Source organism: Ammospiza nelsoni, chromosome 2 (genome assembly GCF_027579445.1).
Source record: "Ammospiza nelsoni isolate bAmmNel1 chromosome 2, bAmmNel1.pri, whole genome shotgun sequence".
NCBI classification, from domain to species: domain Eukaryota; kingdom Metazoa; phylum Chordata; class Aves; order Passeriformes; family Passerellidae; genus Ammospiza; species Ammospiza nelsoni.
The window spans coordinates 72,288,290-72,307,899 of NC_080634.1; positions in this window are offsets into that span (position 1 = coordinate 72,288,290).

Below are 19,610 nucleotides of genomic sequence, written 5' to 3' on the forward strand. Positions count from 1 at the left end.
TCAGTTCAGATAATGGGAGATGAAAACCAAGAAGTAGCTTAGTCTGTATCCTGTAAAGAAGAAAGGAGAGTTTGCTCCTTCAGTCAGTACTGCCCTGTGTCATGGCTTATGGCTTGTCCTACTGGATCAAATGTACAAACTGCATGGGAAACAGGGTTCTGATTTTCTTCTTTCTCTGGGTTTACTCTTAACAGCAACCTCAGGATGAAAGTGGGAAACCTAAGACTTTCCTCTTTCATTTGCACTGTGTGTAATAGCAGTAGAGGGAAAGTGGTCAGACAAATTATTTTGAAGCCAAAGCTCCGTATCTAAAATAAGGGTCCTAAAATCTCACTTTAGTTTGCTCTATACTTCTTTGTGGTAGAAGACTGTAGAAGCTAAAGACATGAATTGAACTGCCTCTGTGACATGATGCCTCAGAATCTGTCCCAGCCTGCTTTTATCAGTAGAAGGAATATTGTCTAGATCTTTCTGTGCAAGCAACCCCTTTAAGTAGCATAAATGGACACTGTTTGTATTATCTAGATCCCTTCATGCTGACAGTGCTTAATTTAATTTCTGTCAAAAGCTCATTAGATTTACAGCATGAAACTATAACTAGTAATAAGGGATGCTGAATCACACATCTAACATCTGCAAATTGTGGGCTTTTCCTTTGCTTATAATACCTTTAATGCATAGTGAACAATAGAATTATTTTAAAGTGCATTTATCCTTTAAACATGTGCCTTTAGGGGAAAAAAATGTACTTATATTAACTCTTTTTCACTGGGTCAACTTATAGCACCTGTCTTAAGATACGACATTAAAAAAAAAAAACAAAAAACCACCAACAAAACAACCCCACACAGGATTAACAAGAATATAGAAATCATGTCTGTGTCAGAACAAAATACATGTAACTAAAATCATGGTAGAGGTCCTGATGTATTTCATACACCATCACTGGCAAACAACTTTTAAAAAGTACCAGGAGCATTACACCATGATGGAGTCAGAGTAAGGCAGGGAACAAAGAGACTCCACTTTCTGAGAAGACTGGCTGATGGCAGGGATCACCCAAATGAGAACCATCTCATTGCAGATAAAAAGGAGAAGTCCATGGAATCAGCAAATGGATGTGTCCTGTCCCTTTGCAGAGGGAGTGGGGAGGAGAAAATCTCTCTGAGGAGTAGTAATTGAAACACAGTTCTGTGCCCCATAGAGCCTCATGTATTCCACGGTAGTAACACAGGAACTTCTTGTAGGAGCTGCTGTTGGGATAGGTGTTAGTCAGCAGGAGACACACCTTCCCCACTGCTAGGATGCAGCGGTACTCAGTATCCTAAGGAGGCACCAGGTCAGAGAACAATGACCAACTTGGATGTTTGTACAGACCTTTTACAGCTTCCATGGTACAAGTGAAGTTCAGACAGCATAGCCTGAGCGCCCTACAAAAAATCCCACAGACTTGATAAAAGTGTAAAACAGTTGTTTCTAATGGCATGACTGCAACATGCTGTTCAGCAAATGTGACTCGGGGCCTCATTACTGTGTCTCCACTTCTGACATTTATAGTTAAATGATGTTGTTGATTCCGGCAAGAGACGTAACAATTTCTCTAATTAAAGGAGGGGGAAAGAAAACAACCCAAAACAATCTTCTTGTTCCTTCCCAGATTGTTTCCATTTACTGCAAATAAGCATGAGTTCCTGCCTGGAAGCACTATCTGCAAACTGCAGTCAGATGTAAAAGAAGCCTAATCAAGCTTGGGAACCAGGCCTTAATTAGACTGCTTGGAAAACAGAGCAGAAGAGCAAATGAAAATTATTAACCATCACTCATGATTCCTGTTTCTAATTTTAAAGAGGAAATCATGCATTAATCAAACTCTAGCCCTAAGCTCAGAGAAGCATTTTAGAAGTATCCTGAAACAACAAGAGGAAATCTTTTCAGTGTTTAGAGAAAGCAACTCCTGATCAACTAGTATGTGCAGCACAATATATTTTGACATGAAATAGGCTATGTTTCAGTATGCCTAGATATTGTTGGATCCAAGAAAAACAAAATCAGTACCAACTGAAGGCATATGACAACAATTGGGGTTAAGCCTGGGTTTTGTTAAAGGGAAACAGAAATGAAGCGTATGCTGTTTTCATGGATAAAGAAAAGATATGGAAGGGTAAGAGTAAAAGGAACAGTTGAGTAACATCACTGCTATTGTGTGCTTTGATCATAGTAAAGAAACTCATTCACATAAGCAGTATTTACAACAAATTAGTTCTTATAAAAAACAAGCATGAACATAACCTCTACCTATTACCTGGAGTTCACTTGAGATCATGTAATAGGATTTATCAGAACTTACCTCATAGTTTCTGTTATATTTGGACTATAAAGATAATTTTCTATTTTTTTGGCAAACTCATATGAGTTTTCTGGCTGTAATTCAGAAATTAGACTTTTCTGGTGGAGTCAGATTGAAGTCTTCAGCTTTTGTGGAAATGTCCAGAATGAGGAGAGAAAATGGACTCTAAAACTATATTAAACATTGCACCCATTCTTGTTGGAAACATCACATTACAACAAATGCTCACTTTTTTCAAACACAAATATCTAAGCTTCTTTCTTTGAATTACAAACAATGCTTTCTAGAACACACCAATTTTCCCTCTAGCTGTCCAAGCATTTGCCAAGCATTGCCTATTCAGATTTCTTAAGTAGTGGTTTCATGAAATGTCATACCTAGAAGTGTTGATGGCATGGATGTTTGTGTTGCTATTGTGACTCACAGACCACAGTTACTGCTCTGTGAACAGATTAAAATATGAATGACAAATGAGAAAAGTACTGGGAATTTTTTGTCTATCATGGTATATATGTCATACCTTGATAGGAACAAGTAATGGAGTTCAGTGATCAAAGCTGGTGATTTGATAGAGTATTGTGATCTGGAGGAATGGGCACAGATGAGGGTTATTAAGTACGGCACTTTAGTGATCGATTTGGCATGATTTCTCCTAAAATCTTGAGGCGCGACCTCCGCAGTTCAGCCCTAGGAAGAAAATATTTTGATCAAACTGAAGGTTCCATACTCCAGTTTGGTGGCATCTCCCTGCATGACATTATATAGATCAGAGCATTTTAGTTTTAATTGAAAAATTAAATTAGCTTTGTTTAGTTCCTTTGGCTGAAACTTCCATTTTTCTTTTTTTTTTTTTTTTTTTTTTTGGGACTTCTAAGGTGCAGCCAGTTTGGGTGATGCCCTGGCTGCAAGGATTCAGTTGAAATGCTTTTACTAAATTAAAATGACAAGATTTCAACTCCTTATTTCAGTGGATGACTAAGGACAAGATAGAGCGTGTCTAGTCTAAAAATTGGTGCAGGTGCCTTGGAGGTGAAAGATGAAGGTTTAAATCCTCTTAGTCTGAACAAGGAGTTAGACACACATTTCCCATCTGTGATGTGAGTGCTGTAAATGCCACACTGTTGTGCAAAACTATAAGTGATAGGAGGATAATGTTTTGTAACAAAGTAGGTGAGATTTCTACTTCGAGCTAGAATGAAAGTTGCCTCTACATGTATTAATTTGCTGCCCTTTAGTTTAGGCTGTGGTCAGAAGCAGAGCTCAGGTGGTAGGTAGGAAGGACATTTGTAATTCAGAACAGCACTTTTCTCACTTTTAGCTTCCTGGAGGGTTTTCATTGCTGTGCCTGCGAAGAATCAATCACTTTGTGGACAATGGAGAAAATACTTTAACACAACTTTGAATAACTATATTATCTTTTTAATACCTGTAGCTCTTTCATTTGTCATCTTTGTCCCTCTGGTTTTGAATTTAATCATTACAGTATAGCCTTTTTTTCTAAGCAGTATCACAATAGCAGAGTCTGCTGATATCTGCCTTGTTTTCATGGTTATGGAAATGTGTCCTGCCAAGTTTTCCTTTCAGGTTAATATACTATTCTGGGGACTACCATGTGATATTTTGTAGTAAATATTTTTCCCTACTTTCTTATCCTATATCTGCAGTTATCCATCAGAACCATACAGCTATCAACACTCACAACCCAGAAGTGGAAATGAGCCTGTCACTGTTCGTTCCATATTTATGTACCAATGTGACAGCCTATAGAAATAAAAATTTGATTTGATTTTGAGCATGTTCCAGCATTACATACTTATGTGCCATGACCAGTGCCTCATATCTGCTAACTCCACTTTTTTTTCTCTTGTTTTTATCTTGGCATTCATTTTCAGTCTTTGCACGTTTGCAGTTATTATTGTAACTACATGTTTTTGGGTAGCAATTGAAAAGTTCTAGGTGCTTTCCAAACATTAAAAAAAAAGAGCTCAGTTTCTTGGCTATTGTAATCATGTCCTTGCAGGTCTATCTCAATGCACCCTCTATGTGAAATATGCCCACAAGTATGTGGCTTGTTTGATTTATAGCTGCTTGTGTTTTTCCAAGTGACTTGACTGTTGAAGAACTCCAATGACTGCTCTGTTTGTGTGCTTTAGCTGAAGCTGGCTCAAGCACTTAGGACTCTGCACACTGGAACAACTTATTCATGAGGTTTGGTTTTGCTTTACGTTCATCTGTTGTCAGTTCCTTTTGCTCCACTTTTTTGGTTTTTTGTCCTGCATTTGGTAATTCTGAACACTGTGCCTGTTCTGTTGTTCTAGCCATTTGGTAGTTTCACCTTGTAGATTTTCAGTGACTGAATAATGGTGTCACTTCAAAACAAACCGGAAAGATATTTGTATGCTTCACTCACTCTTCTGGATTTTCCTTATTGTTCTCATTTGATGTCATTGTTGTGTTATGATGGAGGCTTGGCTGCAACTCTATTCATTAAAATAATTAAAAAATAAAGGCAGTGATGCCAGACCAAGCACAGTCTTTTTTTCTAAAAGGAGCTAATCTGGACCTCTGAGAGCACTGCACAAACTGTCTCTGAAATAAACATAAATATGTATTCTACCAATAAGTCCTAGTTTCTCACATAAAATAAGAGCTTATTGCTTCTCCTTCTGGTTGCTTTACCAGACTTTTCCATATTTTGAGCTTTATAAGGCTGCATTCACTCTTTTCTGTTGCATCTTTGGTGTAGGCTGAAGTCCTAACCTACCAATTACCCAGATTGTCCTTTGATTAGAATTTGCTCTTGCTCCTGCCAAGACTGTGAGCACAGCTTTGTTTGGCAATGAAATGGGAAGTGGGGATGGCATACCTGTAGGCTGCAGCCTTGCAGGAGCTGTAGCATGTCTTCTGGATTGGGGAGTGGAAAGGGCTCCTTGCTAACATGCTGCAACTGTTCACAGCAGACATTTGGACAGCAATCAAGCATGGGCCACGACTGCTGAAACCATATAAGAGCTTTGGAATGTGACTGTTAAATTTTTCTTAATGGAAAAGAACTAAATGTATTTTGAAGCAGAGAAATGTATATATTTGTAGGTGAGAAGTATTCAAGGAGACTCGGTTAATACCAAAGGGGCTTATAATAGAATCAAGCATTTTGTTGTATTTGGGGACTTTAGGACAGGGAAGAGACAATCCTCAAACTTGTGTCCTTATTATCTTACAGAGTGAAAAGCTTTTTATCAAGCTGGAGCTGCTCACTGAGGCTTTGTCTAAATGTTAAGTCAAAGACAGCTGTGGGTTGGTCTAGTCAGTGTAGATGCTCAGGGCCATTCTCTTGGGAGAAAATATATCATGTAGGAAGCTGCTTTGGGTAGTCCAAAACAGATGTAGGAGCAAGGCTATAATGAATTGAGGAGGACAACAATGGGTCCAGTGTTTGAGGCTGATTTCTGGCCTGGCTTTATTTACCAGTACAGACAAAGCCTTAGGAGTCTGGTTGTATTCCTCACATCTCAAGCTGGACTTAGTTTTGTCATATGGAAGACAGGTTCCAAGAAGCTAATCTATGTTGAGTGCGCACAAGCTTCAGCCATTTTTACAAATTCATTAGCAACATTGCTCACCTGAGATGTTTGCAGTTTAGTTTTGCTTTACTGCTCTATTGCAGAATTCTTCCCTGACCTAGGAGAAAGTAGTTGCTGTGAAAATATTTTGCCCACCAGTAAAATGAAAACTGCAGGACTTCTATATCAGTGTTATGAGGTGCTGCCATGCTTTGGGTACAGAGATTTTACACATTCTTTAGGTATGGGGATGCAGAGACTCCCACAGCAGGGAGATTTCGAGAGCTGATTCAGAGTACCTCTGCAGTTTACAGGCAGGTCTACTTCCAAGTTCAGAGCCAAATTTGTTCTTAGAAACAAGATTTAGGCAATAAGGAGATGACCTCACTGAAAGACATGAAGAGGTACATCATGTACAAACCCTTCTCTTTATTTCAGAATGAAGGAAACATTTGTGGTGTTCAAATACACTCCTTTTCCTACTTACCTGCCAGGGATACATTGCCATCTTACTTTGTTTTTAAATTTCACTTATAAATCATTGTAAAACAAGACAGAACCAGCAGATAGCACAAAGAGTAACAAAATCCTTCAGAACTTGATTAAAAAATGAAAGGAAGAATTTATGGCAAAGAAAGCTGGAAACTCCATTTCAACATTTACACACAAGGAAAGGAATGATATTTGTTTTTCTCTCTACTCTTACCATAGATTCTGCTTTTTCCTATGTCTATAAAGGGTGCTTAACATTGATGTAACTTGAGCTGAGGAAGGTCTTAGCAAACCAATAAACAGAAGTGCCTAAAGATTGCCTTGCATATGGCAACGTGCATTCCTGGCGTTGCCTGCTCTGCTGCAGGGGCTGCTGCTGCTGTCTCAGTGTTGGTATTGACAGCCCCGTTAGGCAGGCTGCCTTTGATCTAGCTTTTATGTTCCTTTACCATAACACAAGCTGGCTTTATTGGACCAATTAAAATTGCAGTCTTCCCTTCTTATCTCCATAGGGTAGACCAGGGATGGAGCAAACTGAAGTTAAGCGTTTTCATTTATATTGGGTTTATGAATTCTTGTTTGATGTCTTAAACTTGAGTTTATAAAGTGCAATTTGCTTTGACCCTGCTTGTCATTTATGTAGTAAATATTTTAAGACCAAGGATTAAAAAAGTATCAGTTAGAGATGTCATGTTACTTAAAGCTCTTTTTCCAACATTGATTACAAATGTACTTTAATTGGTCAAATGTCAATAAAATTATATCATTTGTTTAAAATTGCTTATATTATTTTGCTAAAATGGAGATCTGAAAATATGACATTTAGAGAAGACCAAAGAGAAAATAAGATCAGAGGCGATTTCATAAATGTCTTTAAGATATAAAAGTCGTGATCTTGACATCCTTCCTGTGCCAGAATTAAGTGGCTTCAGAATGTGCAATCAGCTATGTCAGATTAATTATCGAGTGGTGGTTAATATTATTTTTACGCTGTTTTTTCACAATATCATCTCACACTGTGGCTGCTGTTCCACCAAGCAGAGACTATTGCTGGTACAAATGAAGTATCCAAACTGATTCCCATTTTGGTGGGCAGCAAAATTTCAGATAGATTTTAGCTGCTCATGCCACAACACTTCTTATCTTCTTGAGAATGAGCACCAGTCCTGATGAAATTTTCACTGACCCTGGTAAAAGCAGTCTTGGTTTCTAATTACAGGCTTAAAGTACAAATATAATAATCTATCTTGGTTAACTGATGTTGTGCAAAACGAGTGTATCTTTTTATTATTGCTCCCATATTGTTAAAGTTTCATGTGCAGAGAAGGAAATGGCCCCATCAAGGGTGTTTAACACAAAAGAGCTGTTTGTTAAATATGGTGTTATAGCTGCCCTGAGACAGTTGGTTTTGATGCCTTAAGGAAACATTTCTTAATATGAATGTCCATCATCAGTCTGCATGTGTAAAAGCCTAAATATTACCCCTCTCTTGCCTGTCTCTGAGCATTTCTCAAGGACTTGCTAGTCATTGCATTCGCATTGCAGTTACAATTATAAAGTACTAGCAAATTATGTAGTAACAGAATTTTCCTAGGCACTGGAATTCAGCTCTTCTCTGAAGCTGCATTCCCGCTCATGGTTTTGGCAGAGCAGCTTTCAATCCCCCAGTCATTTCCCAGGCTTAAGAACAGGTATTCATACAGATGAGGAACCATTTCCAATTTCCAGCCTGGCTGTGGCCATGGTGTTTCAGAAAGAAGGGGAATGTAACAGACTTGGACAGTTCCACATCAGTGGATGTCAGGGCTAGAGAACATTTTGGCACACAGTCAACTATTGGTGTGAGCTGATGATAATCCTGTTCTGTCTTTCAGGACTCTGTTCTAGACTTGTGTCATGCTGATGGTTTTAGTTTTATGACACAGTGTGTTTATAGAAATAAAAAATACATTGGAGGAGGGATTTTAATATAGACTTGCTGAGATGGATTTTAAAGGATTGCTTTATATAACAGGAGGTCTCAAGAAACTTGATAAGTTAATTCTGGTGATTTTTTGTTGCATTATCACTCTGAAATTCTTAAAGGAAACAAAGATGCCAAGAAGTAAGATTTTTTCACTACCTTCAGCCTATTTATGAAAAAAAGAGGATGGGGATTTTTGGAGAGGGGGTAGTTGTTAGTTTGATGTTGGATTTTTTTCCTCCATGAGGAAATCTAAAGGAACTACTCTGAAAATTTGGTCCCCTAAGTATGTGTTATATTTATAACATTACAAAAATCATAAATTATCTACTTTATTTTCTGCAACAGCAGAAAATTGACTTGGGACAATATTTGAAAAAAATATAATGGGAGTTTTATTAATTCTAGATTCAGAACCTTTTGCACTTTTGAAATTTTCTGTGAAATCATAGCCCTGTCTCCTTTAATACAGCCCATTTACTAATCATTGTATGTGACTATAGCCCTTCCTCCACAGTATTATCTATCCTCTCTTGTTTTTTATAAAAGAGTGGTTTTGTTTTTGCTAAATTGGCTAGGAAATACCAAGGAGAGAAAATTTTAAAAACTTTTTAATTGTTGCAAAAAGGCAGCCTAATGAAGGTCAAAAACTGTTCCTTTGTAATTTTTTTCCTTTAATTAACAAAGACCAGTGGCAAGTGCTGGTATACTAATTCCTATTTCTCTTCTATAGAAGAATAAGATATTTTCCTTACAGCTACTTTTCAGATAAGCTGAACTTGTGTGAAATTTGCAGAAAGGCAAAATAGAGTAGCCCTAAAAGACAAGGGTTACCTAATGTTCACTTGATAGCCATAATATAGGCCCATATGTTTTAGTTCATTTTCCTTCATAAAAATACTTCAAGACACCTAACAGATTGGTAGGCAATGACCAATTTCCTTGACCACTTTTAGAAAAGCCTAAGATTTGGTCAATAAATTATCCCAACATGAGTGATTCCCAGAACTCTGGCTACATCCAATTTGGTTTATATTCCAACAATAAAGTAAAAGACTAACAGAGACTCAAGGCATAGTTTTCAGTAGGAATGTAGCAATGTGTAACTAACACCACCATTTAGCTCATCTACAAAGTTTTCTGCTACAGTATTAATGACCTACATAGCAAGAAGTCATTTGTAGGCTGTTTTCATGTGCATTTTATATTGTGTCCAGTATTGTCTGGAAGTAGGACGAAAGAATCACTCTATAGTTTGGTAGAATAGCAAGGATAAGATTAATCATCTCTTATAACACTGCTGTTTAGATAACAAGAACTTCTTCTTACAAGGTTGTGAAATACTTGTAGCGCTCAGCAGCTGGAAAACATCTTCAGATGCTTCCACACTATTTATATTCTGGTTGTAGGAAAATAAATTAATTAATTTTCTTTGTCACTGGAAACTTTCTGGAGAGTTTAAGGCAATCTTGATATCATTGCCTCTTTGAGGGAGATCAAGATGTTAGAGAATTTGTCTGCAAGTCATAAATATTATGCCTTTCTATGTTCAATTTGTTTTTCAATAGTCAAATTGAAAAACAAATTTCAATTTGAAATTTGTTGATGAGTTTGATGAGAAATTTAAAAAGAACAAACCAATTATGCTCATGAAACATAAGGGCACGCAAATTCTGAAATTAAAAACTAGCAGCTTTTTATATGCCTAGGTATAGTTTTTAATGAGTGTCATACATAGGGAATAACAAGGCATCAGGATACCAGTGGTACATCAATTTACTCAATACAACCACATTTATTCTATTAGGTTCACAAAATAAAATTTTTTTCTTCCTGTATTGAAAACCTGAATTGAAGCTCCACAATCAGTTCACAGTTGCTAATTCAAAGTTAGCAAATGCCTAATAAGCAAACTGTGCTACCCTCTATACCCTCTTTGCTCTTCTATAAATTTTCTGCACATGCAACTTAAAATTTCTTCCTCTTAATTTTTAGTTTCAACATAAAGATTGAAATTATTCTCAAACCTGACAACCAAACGTTCACTGACAGCCAGCTGTTCCTTAAGAGTTAGGAGCCAAAGGGAACATCCCAGAGCCATGGAGCAGCAAGGTGAGCAGGACAGACTCAGAGGTAGTGGCCAGCTCCAGCAAAGTCCGGATCATGAAGGAGCATCACTGAGATGAGACAGATCTGAGGTCAAGGAGAAAGGCTGGATTTTTTTCCCTTATGTTCACCAGTCATGGTCACTGTCACCATCACAATTAGTGCTGCATTTCTTGGAGATAATGTCAGTGCTTCATTAGGTAGAAAGACCAGACCCTGCACCCGTTGCTCTAAACCTGTGGGATGAATTAAAAACACAGAGAGAATCTGCGGAAAGCAGGGATTATTCTGCTCATTTTCAGAACTGTGAAGTGGAAGTATGATCATGTGAATTGTCTGTTGCTGTCTTGGAGTCAGAGGTTTGGGAGACACCGTTCAATTTTTCTCTGTAATTACCTTCTCTAGAGTAGAAACCTTGCCACCCTCACAGTAAAGGATTTCTTCCTAATATCTAATCTAACCCTATCCTCTCTCAATTTAAAGAAATTACCTCCTAATCTATTGCTATGCACTCCCTCTATAGTCCCTCTCCAGCTTTCTCATAGGTTCCTTTCAGGTACTGGAAGGCTACAATGAGATTTCCATAAGTCTTCTCTTCTTCAGCCTGAAAACTCCAGCTCTCTCAGCTTGTCTTCACAGGAGAGGTGCTTGCACGCTCTGGGCATCTTTGTCTTCCTATTTTGGACTCACTCCAGCAGGTCCATGTTCTTCTTATGCTGGAGGACCCAGATTTGGATGCAATACTCCAGGTGACATCTCACAAGACTGGAATAGAGGGGGAAAATCACCTTCCTTGGCCTGTTGGCCATGTAGCTCAAGATAAATTTGCTTTCTGGGCAGCAAATGCACTTTGCCAGCTCATGACAAACTTCTTGTTCCCAAGTCTTTATTATCCCCAGGGCTGTTCTCAATTAATTCTCTGCCCAGCCTGTACTTGTGCTTGGGTTGCCCCACCCCATGTGCAAGATCCTGCGCTTCTCATTGAACTTCATGAGATTTGCATGAGCCCATCACTCAATGCCACCAAGGTCCTTCTGGGTGGTGTCCCTTCCCTCCAGCGTGAGGATGACACTGCACAGCTTGCTGTCCTTGGCAACCTTGCTGAGGGTCCACTCAATACCACTGTGCCTGTCACCAACAAAGATGCTTAAAGAAATGTGCTGTGCACGTCCCATATAGATGGAAAGGAGAGGAGAGAAAAAAGACATCTACTTGGTCAATCCATAAGGTAAAATGCATTGAAAGTTAAGTGCTAGAAGCAGTACATCCATTCTGGAAGAAAATAGCAGCTTATTTAATTCTTGAACAGGATATGAAGTGATAGTTTGTCAAAGCCATATAAAGCCTTTTATAAAGTTTCTTTAATCTATTTCTACATCTACCTGGCCTATTCCTATATCCACTTAAACCTATCTCATACAGTATGAAGTTTGCATCCATCTTTGATAATACTTAAGCTTTGGATTTGGTAAGAATTGAATCAGGTAGAAAAGGGGACATTTTTTAAGATGCGAACACAATTAATTTAGGACACTTGAACATAATTAAATGTTTTATTCCATATATGCTTTGAAGTTATTAAATGTTTTTATTGTGCAATGAACTCAAAGAGTGCTCATATAGAACTAATATTAAGACTTGCAACCATATATTTTAACTTCAGAAAAGAATCTTTCTAGAAATTATTTCACTGATATTTCTCAAAATTCTTAGCTTAGCTTTTAACGATGGCATAATATTGGCTTATTAGAAGGGAAGAGGCTTTCAAAGAAACATTCTTCACTTGCACTCCTGATTTAAAAGCATGAAATGTTTTCTTTTCAGTTTAATGTAAGACAGCAGATGTATTAGGCATTTAATTGGGCCCTTAATTCTAATTCTTGGACAGCTACAAAATGTTTTTAAAGTCACTCTATTCTATCAGAAGGTTTTTTTTTTTTGTTTTGTTCTAGGTAAGTAAACGTCCTCAGCACAGCTTTATGTAATTACAGGCTGTGAGGCAAGCACTTTGCATGTTGACCAAATTTGCAACAGACTTCAAGGAAGTGAGGAGACATCATGCAAAAGAATTTCATAAAACTCAACTGACTTCAACTGAAATCAATGGGAGGCTTTCCTTTGACTTCAATGGGGGTTGAAACAGATGCAGAAGAGGCACTTTATAAGGAGACAAAACTTGTTAATTTAGGATTTTTGTACATAATTAAAGTACACTATGAATCACATATATGAATGCCAACTTGTTGTACCATGTATTTTATAATTAACAATGGTTGGAGAGTATCCAAATGAAAATTCTGGCTACTTCTGGCTATCTGGCTTAAATGCAATGAAACATAATGTGCCAGACTCTTGCAATGCCATGTGTATGCCAAGGATGATCTTTCTACATAATATACAGTTATTTTACATAGGATGAGTTTGGAAAGGTGGGATTCATTAAAGAGCATCTACAATCATCTACAATCATTTAGAGTGTATACACTCAGAGTGTATACTAAAATACACGTTTATCATACAGTGGTGTCAGTGTAACATGTTCAGCAAAAAAAAACCTGACACTGATTGTAAGGACCTATGAACATTACTTCATGCATTGCCTAAACTTGCACAATAGCCTCTTCCATAGCCAGAATACTTGAAGACACACTGAGCAGAGCCATACTTCCCTCTGTCTCACAAATATTCAGAAACAGATGTGCAAACACATGTAATGTTGTGCAGTCCTATGCAATTCACTAAAACAGACATTTTTACTCAGTGCTTTAGTCAAAAGTATTTGCATCTTCCATATGTATGGTTATATAATACTCAACTGTATCACTGTGGCAGTGAAACACTTGTAAAATATATATTTCAGGTATTTTATTTTAAGTGTCCACCAAAGATATTGTTTCTAGGCTGTGGCTGCTTAGCCATACTATCACTGTTTCTACCTCCTGTCTCGTGTTAAACGCAAAGTCTTACTCTTCAATAAAAGTGTCTCACAGCCTTGTCTCTCTAAATTTCTCTATCTCTCTTAGTGTCTGGACATAGATCTTTTTTCTCCCATTGGCTGCAACACTAAAACTTTCCTTGTATTAGGTACAATTGCAAGGAAGCAATATTTTTCATCTATATTTTTCACCTGCTGCTCCTGGTAGTTGAAAGTGCTGTCTTCATTCACTTGAAAAGACTCAGTCGTCTTTCTTCAAAATCTTATTTTAAACTTTCTTTTTCTGTATACTTAAAAAAAAAAAAAAGAACACAAACAAGCTTCTGGAAGAATATGGCTGCCTGGATGCAAAGGCTTTGTTATGGAAATACACACAAAAAAAGAGCTACTTTTTATTTTCTGGGCAGCTTAAAGCTTATTGGGTTAACTTTCACACTGAAGTTTGAGGTCCATACTTTTTGCTTCCTTCCTGGGCATAGCAGACCAAAATTAATGGCAAGTCTCAGTCAACAAATGCTAATTTCAGAAGAAAAGAGACCTCATAAATGGAAAACAAAGTACAGATTTGTTCTGATAGATTTAATGGGTTATCTTCTAAAGTTGCATTTTGGTCTCAGCTGGTCATATTCCTTCTATTGCTAATCTCAGTGAACACATTTGCCATTGTACAGCAGGAGACAAAATTATTTATAATAGCTGATGAAATAAGAACTAACGTTACTTATATTTTTATAGTGATAAAATGAACCATTTAGTCAGTGCTTAAAAACATCCAGAAAAGAACAAAACCCTTAAGAATTTTGTTTTTAAGCTAAATTCAGAATGGTATCAGAATTTAATACCCTATCTCCAATCTAATACCCTATCTTCAATCTAAGGGATGGTTTTGCAGCTACCTCAATGTTTGCAGAGTTGTGTGACTCATGAGCAAATTGCTTTCATGGTTGGGTTGCATTTACATAAGTCAGCGTGTGAATTTTACATGCAGATCAACAAGATGGGACAGATTTAGGTGTGGGCATATTTATATAAGGGATTTGAATATGGCCGTGGAAGAGCAGAAAGCAGAATATCTGCGCTGGTGCATTTGATACTTCAGGCAGAAATTGCTCACAATCGTACTGATGAAACTTTAAAGATACTAAATTCATACAAGGCATTAAATAGGATTTTGTCAGAGAGTTTGTGGTAGAAGCTGAAAGCCAGTGACATCCCAAATCCTTAACTAAATATGGATTGATGCCATGTGTTAATCCTTCACTTACAGCAAATGATGTGGACCTCATCCCAAAAATGGCAACCAGCCATATTAGCCTCTCCAGTGAAGAACAAAATGCCCCTGAGCTCTAGAGTGTAAAGGGAAACTACATGAATACAGTTCAAATGGAAATAAAACTCTGCACATTTTGCAGTGTCTCCTACAAATGCAACACGTGCACAACATGACATATTGATGTAACTGACAGGAGGGATGTGGCTCTTAATTCCACACTGAAAATTCATTGCTTAAGAGGTGAGGGGTGGACACAGAACTTTGGTAACTGAGAAGATATTGCTTAAAGGATAGGAAGGTCATGAAGTTCCAAGCTAATAGAATTTAGAAAGAAAGGAGATTGGGAAAGAAAGGAAATTGAGCATGTCAAGCAGGACTTTCCCATGGTGAGCCTGTGCTGGTTGTGAGCAATGCCTGCATAGGCCTTCAGGTGTTATTCCAGAACTCGCAGAATAATCTTCTTCAATATTCTGCCAAGCACTAAGTGGAGACTGGCAGGCCTGTGGTGACCAGGGTCACCCCATTTGTCCTTATTCAAGACTGGGACATTTGCCAACCTTTAGTCACCTGGGACCACTTAGATCCCTTACATTCTTGAAAAACCCATTGAGAGAAGTTTCACAATGACATCTACAAGATCTTTGAGTACCCTGGGATGAATCTTACCTGGCCCCACAGACTTACAGGGAACCAGCTGGAGCAGCAAATCCAACCCGAGTCTGGGCCTTGGTTGGGAGTTTCTCATTCTTGGAGTCATTTTTGTCCAGCTCAGGGATTGGGAGGTTTCCAAAGCCCATCATCGGTGTTGAAGACCAAAGCAAGGAAAGCATTAAACATTGCTGCCTCGACTTTGTCCCTGTTTGAGAGGCGATCATGATCATCATGTAACAGGCCAATGTTATTTCCTGAATGCATTTTGTTATCAATGTACTTTCAATTTGCTATTTTGATTGTCCTCCACAGCCCAAACTGATCAGTCTCCTCAAAATTGCAGCAACATGAGACCAAGAAAACTTTCTGGATCAGAGTCCAGTACCTTTTTCTTATAAGCCCTACAACGTATAGCAACTTTTCATTGGGTTAATGTATCCCTTGTAGTCCAAATGTTCCTGCTGATAAGGATGCAGTACAGTATATTCAGGCTTTCTGTAATTTAATTTAAAAGTAGCATTTATCAATCAACACACTAACATATAGGTGAGGAAATTATTTCTTTAGTAGAATAATGAAATGCTAATAAACTTCAGTCAGAGGAAGTCTGAAATAAAGCTATTTCAGACTTTTCTTTCTGCATATTTTCTCTCACAATCATTGCATGTTTGAACCAGAATTGCTTGCAAGGGGAAATTGCTCTTGCCTGGACTTCTGAAAATGAAAGAGAATAGCAATTGTTTTAAAAGGAGTGTTAAGAAAGTCTTGCATAAAAATCACCAGAAGCATGTGCAAGTGTGTTTCTCCATCCATGTGTATGCCGACGCATGTGACAGAAAGAGAGAGGGCAGAAAAAGAGAAGGGAAAGAGGATGAGATCTTCAAAAAGGGCATGAGCCAACATCTTAATGTTGAGAAAGGAAGTAATGAATTCTGAAAGCTGAGGTTTTTTTGGTTTTGGCTTTTTTTTTTTTTTTTAAGCTTTGCTAGCTGGAAGAATGCTGATGTAGTTGTGTCTAGGACTCTGCATGTAAATATCAGAATCTGCAATGGTGTTTTAGACTGGTTTTAATGGATAGCTGAGTTTTACAATATCCATTAATAGTTTATGATATACAGAAATAGACTAGAAGAAGAAAGCCTTGTTAATGTACTACCTTGGTTTGAAAAGAGATACAAAAAATAGAAATCCCACTAAATTGATTTATTGCATTTGAGTAGAATCTGGACAGCATAGTCTAGCCCTGTTGAGGACTGGGTTTCTGGTTGGTAAATGTGTTTTGTTCTGACTCTTAAAGTACCAGGATAGTCTTCCTTCCTCTTTTTCCACATTGCAGCAATCACATAAGACATGGATTTGCCATTATTTGTAAACCATGAAGGAGCTTTAGCTGAGGGCAGAAGTCTGGTGCATTGAAATTTTAAAGCAAGAGTGTTAATGTAATAAAACATATCTCATGAACTTGTGAACCTTTAGCTCTTATAGATTTGTCTCTCATGGTTTACTGTATAAATGGTATGTATACTTTCCTTACTAAGTATCTGTCAAAATGATGCATGTCTTTCACATAAAATAAATCTCCAGATGCATCCAAATATAAGATATGTCCAAGAAGGCAAGGAGCATGCTAAAAGGAGAAAATGTACAGGCTTTGCTTTAAATAGCATTTCTTGCTTTAAATAGCATTTCTGAGTGCCATCTATCCCTCTTTTTAATGAAAGAAAACAGTGTTGTTTACTCAAAGGCCTCTGTCATCAATGAGATTCATGTAAATTCACAAGCGTTTGAGCAGCAATTTTTTCTGGTCACTGATCAGATTGCCACAAAGCCACTGTCACATACTGTCATGGAGTTTTCAGTGTGACTATGCTCATTTTTGATAGTAGCAAAACTATTTCAGAAAGCTAAAAAAATTCAAATAAATGATGACTTCTCTTTAATGCTGTTTTCAAGCTTTAACCTTAGGTTTCCAAATTACATGAACAGTACTGTAGAGTAATGAGAGAAAATAAATTTTTAATGAACTCTTTAAAAATAATGTTGTAAAAGACCTCAATTTAGCAAAATGCTGAATCAGTTTTTAAGTTGACAGGATCTAAACATGAACTTAAGTGGTTTGCTAAGGGTACAGCTTCTGATTTGGGCTATTACCCATTGCAATGTTCTTAAATAATAATATTGTGACATTATTTAAACTCATTATCCTGAAGAAAGAACCTATGTTTTTGATAGGAGAAGGAACTTCTGTTAAGGGAGTGTTAGTTTTTTAGTTTTTTAAATTTTCTTCCATGGGGCTAATATTATCTTGATAGATTATGACATTCTAACAGATTGAAAAAAAATTTTAGCAATTTCTTAAAAAGATTTTAAGAAAACAATAATCTTCATCTTTCTGTTGGTCCAAAACCCTAAAAGTAGTAGTCTTAGTACAAAGATAGCTTGGATTTATAGGAAGGACATGACAACAGTGACCATATGTTTCCAAAGCCATTTTAGAATGCCCTAGAGACATTTTGAATTGCCTCAAACACATTGCATAAAACAAAAACTTGGTGGAGAAAGATTTCTATTGTCATTTTTGTAGAATGCTGTGCCTAACTAATTCTTGAGTAATGTGACCATCTGAATCTCATTCTGTCTTTTGCTTCAATATTTGCTCCTTCCAAATGTAATATCCTTTGGTCCCCGTTTCTGACCTGTCTCCTTCCAATCTCCCCCTTCAGGAGACAAATGTCATTTTCCAAACCAGCAGTTTTGGTGGCATATCCTTATCTCACAGGACCTGAGCACAATAACCCTAACGCAGCTTTGGGATGCTCAAATGCCCCAGAAGCCATGTGCCTAGGATGTGTTGGACTTGAGGATGTGCCAGTCAACCTTGCATGAGAAGTGCGAAATTCTTCCAGATGTTGTGTCTTGTTCTGTGCTGCTACTCCCATTGGACGATCAGTAATCTGGAAATATGGAAAAATTACTGAATACTATGTTTTTGCTTGGAAGAAGAAAACATGTCTTGCAACAGACATAGGACGCTATGTCTTGGTGAGAGGAGAACACAGAGTGGGCTAGGGCTTCCTACACCAAATTTACTTCTTACCACTCTTTTTGATTCAATCCCATGCCATTAGGAATTTCTGTCCTTAGAGTGAGAAAAGAATGATGATGAGAAAGAAATGAGCATATTTTGATTTTATATGTCACTGTTTTGTTTCTGTTTTTACAAAACAAGTATATGGCTGCTACTAGTACATAGGTATCAATATTTTCTTTCACTATCCACAGATTTGAAAAAAAATATTTCCATAGAAACATGTTTTGCTTATTGTGACAGAGTTTCCCCTGTTTTGCCAGGTAGGCAACGTGTGTCATTCCTGAAGTATGCATAAATTTCTTACAGCTGTTATTCAGTTGTAACTCTGTATTTGCGTGCTCACTGAATATAGTGTCTCACTATGTACTTACAAACAAAGCATGTGGGAATTGCTAAGTCCCATCTTTTAACAGCACAATTTGATAAGCAGATAAAATTATCTTTATACTTTAAAATGTGTTAAATCAGTTAATATAGTGTTTCTTTCTACCATGTGTGAGTGATAATGTGAATAATTCACCCTCTACATTTGCTATTTGTTTGATCAACTCTTGTTTTATATAGGCAATATTTCAGAAAAAAAGAAAAAGAGAAGGAAGAATAAAAGAAAAAAAAAAAAAAAGAAAAAAAAAAGAAAAAAATACAAAGAAAACCAAAAAGGAAAAAAGAGAAAAATAGTTCCTCCATTCCTCCTCTCTACCAGTATGTCATAAGTGGTCTAAAGAGAAGAATGATCCTCTTGCAGGACCAATTTAAGTAGGAGTTGAGCCAGAGTCAGTGTTCGTCCTCGTTCTCAAGTTTCTGATAGTTTATTCCCCCTTCACTAGGTGACAGAAGAATTGGATGGCACCTGCCTTAGGTACTTTCACTGTTGTTATCTCTGTAGCCAGGGACTGTTGTATTTACACATGCTTAAGGGCACACCTTTCAAAGCTGTCTAATCTTTTTCTACAGTGCATGGCTGAATTTCTTCCTGACCATATCTGCAGTTTAAAATTACAGAAGCAGTTCAGAGTACGTATATCTACCTATACATTATTTTAGGCACATCTTATCTTTTAAAGGACTATTGATAAATCCCGAGCTAATTAAATGCCATGTCAGCTTCCCCTAATACTATGTGAAATGAGTAGGGAGGAACCGCAGATAATTTCCAGCTTGTGGTAGAGAAATATTAAGAGGTTCAGCA